The following is a 10,391-nucleotide window of genomic DNA, read 5'->3' as shown; positions in this document are numbered from 1 at the left end:
TGACCCTTTGTTTTTATATAGATAATATTCCCATGACAAGATATGAATTCTTTGATTAATCCTAAGCAATTATTGCCCTATTATTCACATATCCATAAGAACAGTGATTGGTTCACAGCCTGTTCATGCATTGGACTTATACTCTTGGTCATAGCCTTGGTCTTTAAGATGAAGAGAGACACTCTTTCCTCCACCTTAGAGCTGGGAAGGCCTGCTGGAAGCAGGACTTCTAGAACAGCAAAATGTCTGGAAGACTGTGGTCCAAGGCCATTTTTCCCAGCTACAAGAAAGGCCTACAAAACCAGAGAGAACACACAGCTCTTCTGAAAATTGAAGGAGTCTATGCCCAGGATGAAACTGAATTCTAATTGGACAAGAGATGTGCTTATGTATACAAAGCCAAAAACAACACAGTGACTCCTGGTGGGAAACCCAACAGAACAAGAGTTATCTGGGGAAAAGTTACTCAGGCTCATTGAAATAGTGGAATGGTTCAAGCCAAATTCAGAAGCAATCTTCCTGCTAAGGCCATTGGACAAAGGATCTGAGTGATGCTCTATCCCTCAAGGATCTAGAATATGAAAACTGATTAAATAAAATTACACGTTTTTTGCAAATGTAAAAAAAGATGAAGAGAGACAAGAATGAAGAGGATGGCTTACACAGAGACAGATGGTTCTCTATAGGCAGTGCTGGTATTAATATGCTCCCTGTAATGGTGTCTTTGTTGCTGTTAATCATTGTTGTTTATCCTTTGTTCCTGAAGAGGTGATGCCATGATATGCAAGTGAATTGGATTTAAATGCGGTAGGACTGTGCAAAGTCACCAGCTTCATTTTCTCCTCCAGAGCCATCTGGGTCATAAACAACTAGTAGAGGTATCAGTGGAGCAGAGAAGAGTTCTAATTGGCCTGGTCCAAGTAAGAACCTATAGGAACTCAAGACAACTGCAATGAAGTGCAGGGTCAGACTGATGGAAGAATTGATATAATGACAGAGGATCACCAAGAATAAGCAGGAATTGATACTGAGAAACAGCAAGAGATAGAATGTGATGTAAAAACTAATTCTTTCACTATGAAATGGACAGACCACGCACCCCGAGAGCTCTCCACTTAGATGGGACCCACTAGGTTTGAACATCTGGGAGAGGGCACAAGGCACTGGGAAATTATGCTTATCAGAGAGATGGCTTCCAGGTTTATAGTATCATTCTGACAGAACCTGCCTCAGAGGGAAAGCATATGGAATTAATAGTCAGCCTCTCTTTCCAAATATCTCTCAGTACTTTTGAAAGTTAGGGTCAAGAGACAAACAAGTCATGGAAAAAACAAGATGAAGGACTAGACATTTTCTCTGATATGCTTAAACTCTCAACCTTCTCCAAAACAAAAATTATGTACCAAAGATAAATTTCATCTATCTCCAAGATTTGGGGTACTTGGAATCCAAAAGAAGTACTATGGAGATCCCAGCTCTAGGCTATAGAAATCTGTTATTTAGGACAGATAGCCAGCAAGCCCTCCAGACTATGGAAGCTCACTGGACCACACAACCAGCCACAATGGGAAGTGTTCTGTACTACAAAAAACAAATCTGGTAGGAGAGCCAGGAACAGAGGAAAAGGAGCAAGAAACTTGTGTAGGCTTCAAGTAGAGCTCACCATCACATTCCACTCCCATTCCCTCCTGGAGTCTCAGAGATTCATTTAAAAACCAAACCTCTAACACAAATCAACCAGCTCTCTGAACTAAGGAGCAGAAGATCAGAAAAGGTTATAATGTGTGTGGGAGTTGTGACACCACACTAAGCCTGAGGAAAATTCAGGTGGGGGTCACTTCTGTCCACCCAAAAGTCTCTTGTATCATAGACTTAGATTGATGTACTGTGAATTGACCAGTGTGAGGGAAGGCTGAGATGCTTTGAAATGAAGCCTCCAGGGGTGGCTAGGTGGCACAGTAGATAGAGCACCAGCCCTGGAGTCAGGGCTCAGACACTTAATTACCTAGCTGTGTGGCCTTGGTCAAGTCACCTAACCCCATTTGCCTTGCAAAAACCTAAAAAAAAATTAAGCCTCCAAAGAAACCACTCATGGAGCAGAGAGAGTTAGAGAGTCAGAAAGTAAACAATAAGGGAAATAAAAGGGAAAGAGGAGAGAGATCTCAAGATTGGGAGAAAAAAATCAAAGAACTTAAACAGATAGATCAACAGGGAGATATTAGCAGCAAAAAGAAATATGGGCTCCAGACCTATAAAATGAGTTCTGGCATCTATTAATAAAAACTGCAAAACAAAGAAAAATTATGCAACATTTGATGAGAAAGAAATCTTGTGGAATTTGAGAACAAGGAAACACAACACTTTTAAACCATTTTGTTCCTCAGTGCTTTAAAAGAGAAATAAGAATTATGAGCAAAGAATTTATGCTCTGCACAGAAAACAATAATGGGCAGAATAGAAATTAAAGTCCAGATTAGTTTCTTTACAAGTTGTCTCTGTTCTTTGCAGATCCTCAGGTCTCCTTTGTTCTAGGAATTGCTCCAGGAACTACTCTGTCACTCCAGCACTGCTGCTTTGCAGCTGTTGGCTCACATTGTCACTGCCTTCGTCCAGAAACTCTTTCCTACTCAGTGGTTGCCATCTCTAGGGTCATTTGCTCTCTGCAGTGTATGTATGAGTCTCCCTTCAAGAAACTGAGTCCAAGCACTGTACTCCATCTCTCCTAGAATTTCTCTTTCCTCTCTCTCTCTCTCTCTCTCTCTCTCTCTCTCTCTCTCTCTCTCTCCATCAACTTTAATTGTTGTTAAGTCTTTCCTTTTGTGTTCTCTATTAAAAGCCAATTCCAAGGGTGCAACATAGTTATATGAACTCATCATGAATCAACTTCCTTCTAAGGCAGCCTACTTCCCCATTGGATGGTTCTGATTTTATGAAGTCTTCCCTGTTAGCTATAGAATGTAATCTTTAGGAAGGGAAATAAATAGACTTCTCTGAAATGTCCATCCAATGCTTCTAGTTCTCCACACACACCCCCCCGGGACCAAAGAAAACAAGTCAAATTCTTAAAACACTTGAAACATTTTGTGGTAACAAAGAACTGGAAATTGCAGGGATCCCTATCAATCGGGGAATGGTTGAACAAGTTGTGGCATATGGTTATGATGAAATACTAGTGTGCTATAAGAAATGATGAGCTCAATGATTTTAGAAAGGTATGGAAAGACTTCCACAAAATAATGAGGAATGAAGTGAGCAGAATGAAAAGAACACTATATATAGTAACAGCAAAATTTTTAAGAACATCTTTTAAGGGCAGCTAGGTAGCTAAGTGGATAGAGCACTGGCCTTGGAGAGAGGAGGACTTGAGTTCAAATGCGGTCTCAGACACTTAATAATTGTCTAGCTGTGTGATCTTGGGCAAGTCACTTAACCCTATTTTAAAAATTCTAAAAAAAAACCCAACTTTTAGTGACTCAGTCATTTTGAGCATAATAAATTCACAAATTAAAAATAAAAGACATGGAGACAGCTAGGTGACAAAATGGATAGAGCACCAACCCTGGAGTTAGGAGGACCTGAGTTCAAATATGACTTCAGACACTTAATACTTAATGATGTGACTTTGGGCAAGTCATTTAACCATTGACTTGCAAAAATAAAAAAAAATGAAGGACATAAAAATACGCTATCTTCATCCAAACAACTGATAAACAGAAGCATGTCTAGAATAATTTATCATACACACACACACACACACACACATATGCCTGGTTGTGTCTAACAGAAGTCATCTTGGGAAGGGATGGAAAAATAAATAAATTTACATAATTACTATATATTTGTGCATGGTAGATTTTCAGTTTCATGTGCAATCATGTCTTTCATTGTATTATATTATAGAAATGCCTATTTTGTTCCATGAATTGAAAAAAAAATTTTTAAAGAAAAAAAATTTGAAGTTTCCATCTGTTGTCCAAGAACCATTCTTCCAAAATTCAGAGAATAATGCTACCAAATTGACCACAGGGCAATGCATTTTTTCAGGCATAACAACACTTAAAATTGGTCAATGGCAGTCAATATAAAAAATATCATTCAGACAACATATATACTTGAAAATAATATACATATTTGAAATACTGGTCAATTTCATACAGATTTAGGCTTTGTATCAAACACAGACACACATAATATACATATAGAGAGAGAATAAACTAATAAATAGAAGTATTTATAGAATAATTTATCATAAACACTCACATGTGTGTATTTAAAAAATGCTAAGGCATATGCTTCTTTTCATATCACTGGAAAATGTGAGATGTAGGTGTCAAAGACACCCCAGTAAAAACATAATAATAATAATAATAATGGATAATTATCAGGAAAGTAAGTAGCTAACTACAAATTAAACAACTTTTTCCATAGAACTGAATTTAGACTATCTCCTCAGACAGATGAAAGCAGACATCACCCTCAAGATCCACAATGTTACCAATGCTGCTATTTTCATTGTAATCAATTTAAAAAGACAAGACACAATTTATGAACAGGTAGGTATTATTCTTACATAGATGCTCAAGGTCAACTTTTATACTCAGCTTTACAGAGCAACACATATTCTATTTGTGATACTTCATATTTTCAAAGGTCTAGTATAAAGAGAATATTGCCTCAGTTCTGACGTAAATGAAATGATAGAAATAGCTAGCAAGATCATGAGTGACCTAACCCCCACCAACATCCTTCCTCAGCAAAGTACTTTCTTTTCAGAGAGACTCCCAGACAGGAGCCAAATCTAAATTTATATGGACAAGAAGGAAGCTGGACCAATCAATTCATTAGGCAGGGTATTTTTAACTGGTAAATCAGTTCATTACTGAAGGAATCATAAAATTTTGGAGTCAGAAAGTCCTTAAGGGTAGCCTGGTCACTGACTCAATTCCCTTATTTTTATAGAGGCCTAGAGAAATGAAGTAACAGCTGCAATTTAGTGGCAGTTCAGGTTCTTTTTACTATATCAATGCTTCTCAGCTCATGGTAAAAGGGATAGAATTTTATAGAGTAGTCCAAAGATTTTGTGAAAAAAGAAGCTAAAGTATTAGTCAAATGCATATAACACATTGGCCCATTTTGCTGCTTTGATCAGTTGGGCTGTATAGAGAACCATAAGAGATATGATTTAAGTAACTGGTAACCTGATTTCTTATCGGTCCAGAGCAGAAATTATTACCTTTTTGTGTTATGGAAAAAAAAGGCAATTCGATAGTACAGAGGATAGAGCTCTAAATCTAAAGTTAGAAAGACCTGAATTCCAATCCTACCTCAAACACTGACAAGCCTAAGTGACCATGGGCAAGTTATTTAACCACTGTTTATCTCAGTTTCCTCATCTGTTAAATGGAGATAATTACATCTATTTCTCAGGGTTATTGTAAGAATCAAAACAGAGAATTAAATTTTTTATTTATTATTATTATATTTAGTTTATTTGTAATATAAATCATATTTATAAAGTGTTTGAAAACCTTAGAGTAACATATAAATGCTATTTTTAATTATTATTCAGGCACCCCCACTGGCAGTCAAGTGGAATCCATGGACACCATCTAAGAATGTCTTAAATGAAAAAAATTAAATACTCAGAATTACAAAATAAATCAATTATATTGAAATACACTTATCAAAAAATTTAATCTCATAAATCCCAAGTTAATTATATATGAAAATAAATAAACATAAATAAATAAAATAAATAACCATACATGAAAATAAGTAAAATGTGAAGAGGATTTAGACACATAGGGTGTTTAATAGATCAAGAATTACTCAATCTGTCAGATCTATGGAAAGGGAGGGGAGAAAATTATGACCAAACAAGAAATAGAGTACATTATAAATTGTAAAATGGATGATTTTTACTATATTAAATTGAAAAGTTTATGCCCTAATAAAACAAATGCTGAAAGATTAGAAGAAAAACAGATCTGGGAAACAATTTTTCGCTGTGTAGGGTTTTGATAAAGGTCTCATTTCTAAAATATATAGAGAATTGAATCAAATTTATAATGGGGGGCAACGAGGTAGCACAGTAGATAGAGCATTGACCCTGGAGTCTGGAGGTCCTCAGTTCAAATTCGGCCTCAGACACTTAATAATTTGCCTAGCTGTGTGACCTTGAGCAAGTCACTTAACCCCATTGTCTTGCAAAAAACAAAAAAAATTTATAAGGTTCCAAGTCATTACCCAATTGACAAATGGTCAAAGGATATGAACAGACAGTTTTCAAACAAGGAAATTAAAGCTATATGTAATCATATGAAAAAATGCTTCAAATCATTACTGATTAGAGAAATGTAAATTAAAACAACCCCAAGATATCATTTCACACCTATCGGATTGACTAAGATGACAAAAATGGAAATCAATCAATGTTGGGAGAGGTTATAGGAGTATTGGAGCATTAATACATTTTTGGTGGAGTTGTGAACTAATCCAACCATTCTGGAGAGCAATATGGAACTATATCCAAAGAGCAATAAAATTAATCATACCCTTTGACCTGGTCACACCAATACTAGGCCTATATCCAGAAGAAATCATAGAAAATAGGAAAAGTTCCACATGATCCAAAATATTCATAGCAGTTCTTTTTATAATATGAAAGAATTGGAAATTGAAGGGATGCTCATCAATTGGGGAATGGCTGAACAAGTTCTGGCACATGAATACTATGGTATATTATTGTTTTATAAGAAACCAAGAATGTTTGGACTCTAGTGAAGCATGAAAAAATTAAAGGAACTGATGCAGAGTGAAGGGAGCCAAACCAAGAGAACATTGTACACCTTATCAACAACATTGTGAGCTGATCAACGATGAAGGATGTATGCAGCTCCTTTCAACAGTTCAGAGATCAAGGACAACCTTGGAAGGCCTGTTATCATCACCATACACATCCAAATGAAGAAAAACAAAAACAAAAACAAAGACAAACTACAGAATCTGAATAAACATTATGTTTACTATTTTAAATTTTTTCTTATGTTTTTCCTTCCTATGCCATGGTTTCCTTTCTTTTCCCTTAGTTCTAATTTTCTATACAGAAAAAGACTTATATGTAAACATGTTAAACACAAATGTACACAATGTTCACTAGACTGTTCACTACTGAGGGGAGGAGGTGGGAAGGGAGAATGGAAGAAAATTATGTAACATAAATAATCAAGTGGATAAGTGTTGAAAAGCTTTCATAACAAGTAATTGGAAAAGTAAAATAAATATCAAAAAATACACAAAAGAATTATACAATAAAGATCTTAACATCATTAAAAAAAAAAGAAATCTTGAATTAGACTCAATCACTGAATTCATCCACTTCACATACTGATACAAAATTTTGCCAGCTTGGAAATGTGTGTTTGTATGGTGAGTGAAAATGTGTCTATGTAGTAATGAATTGGTCTTTTTGGCCAACATTTGTTATGGATACTTTGATACCTCCAAACATATGTAATTTCATTAATATAATTAAATAATTTACTCCCTCCATTCATGCAGATGGAGACCTTTTCTTCTTTTGTTGGTAGTCTCATGAATTTCTATGGCTAAAAATAGTTTTTATTTTCCCTGATGTCTCTCCTCTTTTTGGTGATGAGCTTGTCTATTCTCAGATGGTCCTTGGATAATAAACCATAGTTGGTCTCAAGCTCAAAGTTTTTCCAATTTGGTAGAAACTGCTAGAATCTGAACAGCAACTATCCTCTGGATTTACCAACAGAGTAGGATAATTGGGTAAAATCAGGAAATTTAAAGATTAGAGAGTAAAGATGTTATTACAAAATCAAGACTCTAGTGAGAAATTTTTTTTCAATACTCAAATTCCAAATACAGAAGAAACACAAATGTTAAACTTTTATCTTATTAACTTTGAGTATCCAAGTTTCACAAAGTGTATGGTATCATTTTTTTAAAAAATAGTCTTATGTATTGCTGGGGGTGGGAAGGATGCAAAAGCATTTTTTTACAAGAAGGTGAATTGAACAACAAACCTTTTCTTAATTGATATTTTTATTTATTTTCCAATTACTTTTTATGAAAGTTTTTCAACATTAATCTCCTTGCATATTTATGTTACACAATTTTCTTCCACTCTCCCCTCAGTGGTGAAGTCTAAGTGTTGAACATGTTTAGTGCAGATATTGTAAATGCCATGACATTCTTAGAGTCAAATTTGCATTTTAAAATGTATTGATAGATAGATGCATACATATATACACCTGCATTAGCCAATAGCAATGGCTAGACGCTACGCTTTAAAGTAAAATTTTAATTTTAACATGTCTATATATTTTAACATGTCTATATATTAGTCATTTTCTAAATGAGGAATTAGGACTAAGGAAAAAGAAAGAAAAACCATGGAATAGGAAGAAAAAACATAAGAGAAATTCATATAAAAAGTGAACATAGTGTTCATTAAGATTTTGTGGGGGGGTTTTAAATTTGTTTTTTTTCCCCAATTGGATTTGGATGGTATTGTCCATAACAGGTCTCCCAGGGTTATCCTAGGACTCTGAACTTCTGAGAAAAACATCAACCATCAAGGTTGATCGGCTCAATGTTGTTAATGTGTACAGTGTTCTCTTGGTTCTATTCCCTTCACTCAGCATCAGATCCCATAAGTCATTTCATGCTTCTCTGGAGTCTGATCCTTTATGGTTTCTTATAAAACAATAATATTCCATAGTATTCATGTACTATAACTTGTTTAGCCATTCCCCAATTAATTGGCATCTCCTCAATTTCCAGTTCTATGCCACTACAAAAAGAGCTGCTATGAATATTTTGGAACATGTGGGACTTTTTCCATTTTTATGATTTTTTCTGGATATAGACCTAGTAGAGGTATTGCTGGGTCAAAGGATATGATCAGTTTTATTATTCTTTGGGCATAGCTTCATATTGCTCTCCAGAATGGTTGGATTATGAACAACAAACTTACTTTGATAATTTAAAAAAAAGATAAACTGAAAAAATTATCTCTCAAATATTGGTACATATTAATAAAGAAGAGAATGAAAACTGTCCTGCATATCCTAGGTACAAAAAACTTTGGTTAAAGTTACAGATTTTAAGTTAAAGGCCATCTGAGGGGCGGCTAGGTGGCACAGTGGATAGAGCACTGGCCCTGGAGTCAGGAGTCCCTGAGTTCAAATTCAGCCTCAGACATTTAATAATTACCTGGCTGTGTGGCCTTGGGCAAGCCACTTAACCCCATTTGCCTTGAAACCCCCCCCCCCAGAAAAAGAACATCCAAGTCAAACCTCTTCCCTATAAAAATGAGGAAGCCAAGACCCAGAGCAGTTATGTTCCTTACCCAAAGTCACAGTGATGATAGGAATTCATATCTAAGTTTCCTAATATTCAAACCAGTCTTCTGCCATTTCACAGGACCTCTTTTTAAGTTTGTTAAGAAAAGTCCTTTCAAAATAGCCATGAAAATTAAAATTTTACTTTAAAAGATAGCGTCTAGTCATTGCTATTGGCTAATGCATGTGTATATATGTATGCATCTATCTATCAATACATTTTAAAATGAAAATTTGACTCTAAGACTGTCATGGCATGTACAATCTCTGCACTAAAATATTCATGGAATAAATCCTCTTTGTGGGTAGAATTTTGTTGTTTAAAAAAATAGAAAAATCCTGCACTCTGAAACAAAATGATCCCTAAGCCAATCTACTTCACCCTGACCATGAATTTAACCAAGAGAAGGAATCAAAAGACAATAAAAGGAAATGTTAATATTGCATTTTCTTACTTAAAAACATAGGCACTATAACAAAACAGAATCAGTAAAAGAAAATTACTCTGCTATATGATCTAGGGATAGATTTTCCGATATCAAGACATTCAAATGATGCCAAAATCTTCTTCTGTATATATACATATATATATATATATAAATCTGTAGATATGATGAAGGTAAGTCATGCTACAAAATGAGAATTACTTGTCCCCCCCCAAAAAAGTGAACCACCATAACCAATATGAGAAGAGTGACAGTTGATAGAGGGTTGGCTTCAGAGTTAGGAGGACCTGAGTTCAAGTTATGCCTCTGACCTACAAAAGGTACTTAAAGTCTCAGTATCCCAGGCAACTCTCTAAGATCCTAAGGTACATCCCAGTAGTCACTCTACCTTGACAAAGGGAATTTCCTTACTTGAAACACCATGCTCTGATGAAATCATAGGTCTGGCCAAAACTCATCATCATAACATTCAACAAGTGCTCCCAATTATAACTAGTAAATATGTGCATCTAATTGATAAAGTAAGTTTTTGATCTAATTAACTTTGGAATCAAGTGCCAAGTCTCCAATGCTA

At 35.2% G+C, this 10,391-nt stretch overlaps 1 pseudogene; it reads left to right on the top strand.

Annotated features, from left to right (window-relative positions):
- Positions 1 to 242: 242 nt before the first annotated feature.
- On the top strand, positions 243 to 575 carry LOC141491664 (large ribosomal subunit protein eL33 pseudogene; annotated as a pseudogene).
- The last annotated feature ends 9,816 nt before the right edge of the window (positions 576 to 10,391 follow it).

Source organism: Macrotis lagotis, chromosome 6, assembly GCF_037893015.1.
Source record: "Macrotis lagotis isolate mMagLag1 chromosome 6, bilby.v1.9.chrom.fasta, whole genome shotgun sequence".
Lineage (NCBI taxonomy): Eukaryota > Metazoa > Chordata > Mammalia > Peramelemorphia > Peramelidae > Macrotis > Macrotis lagotis.
The sequence above is the reverse complement of the archived record's forward strand: the minus strand, read 5'-3'. Positions and strand labels throughout refer to the sequence as shown.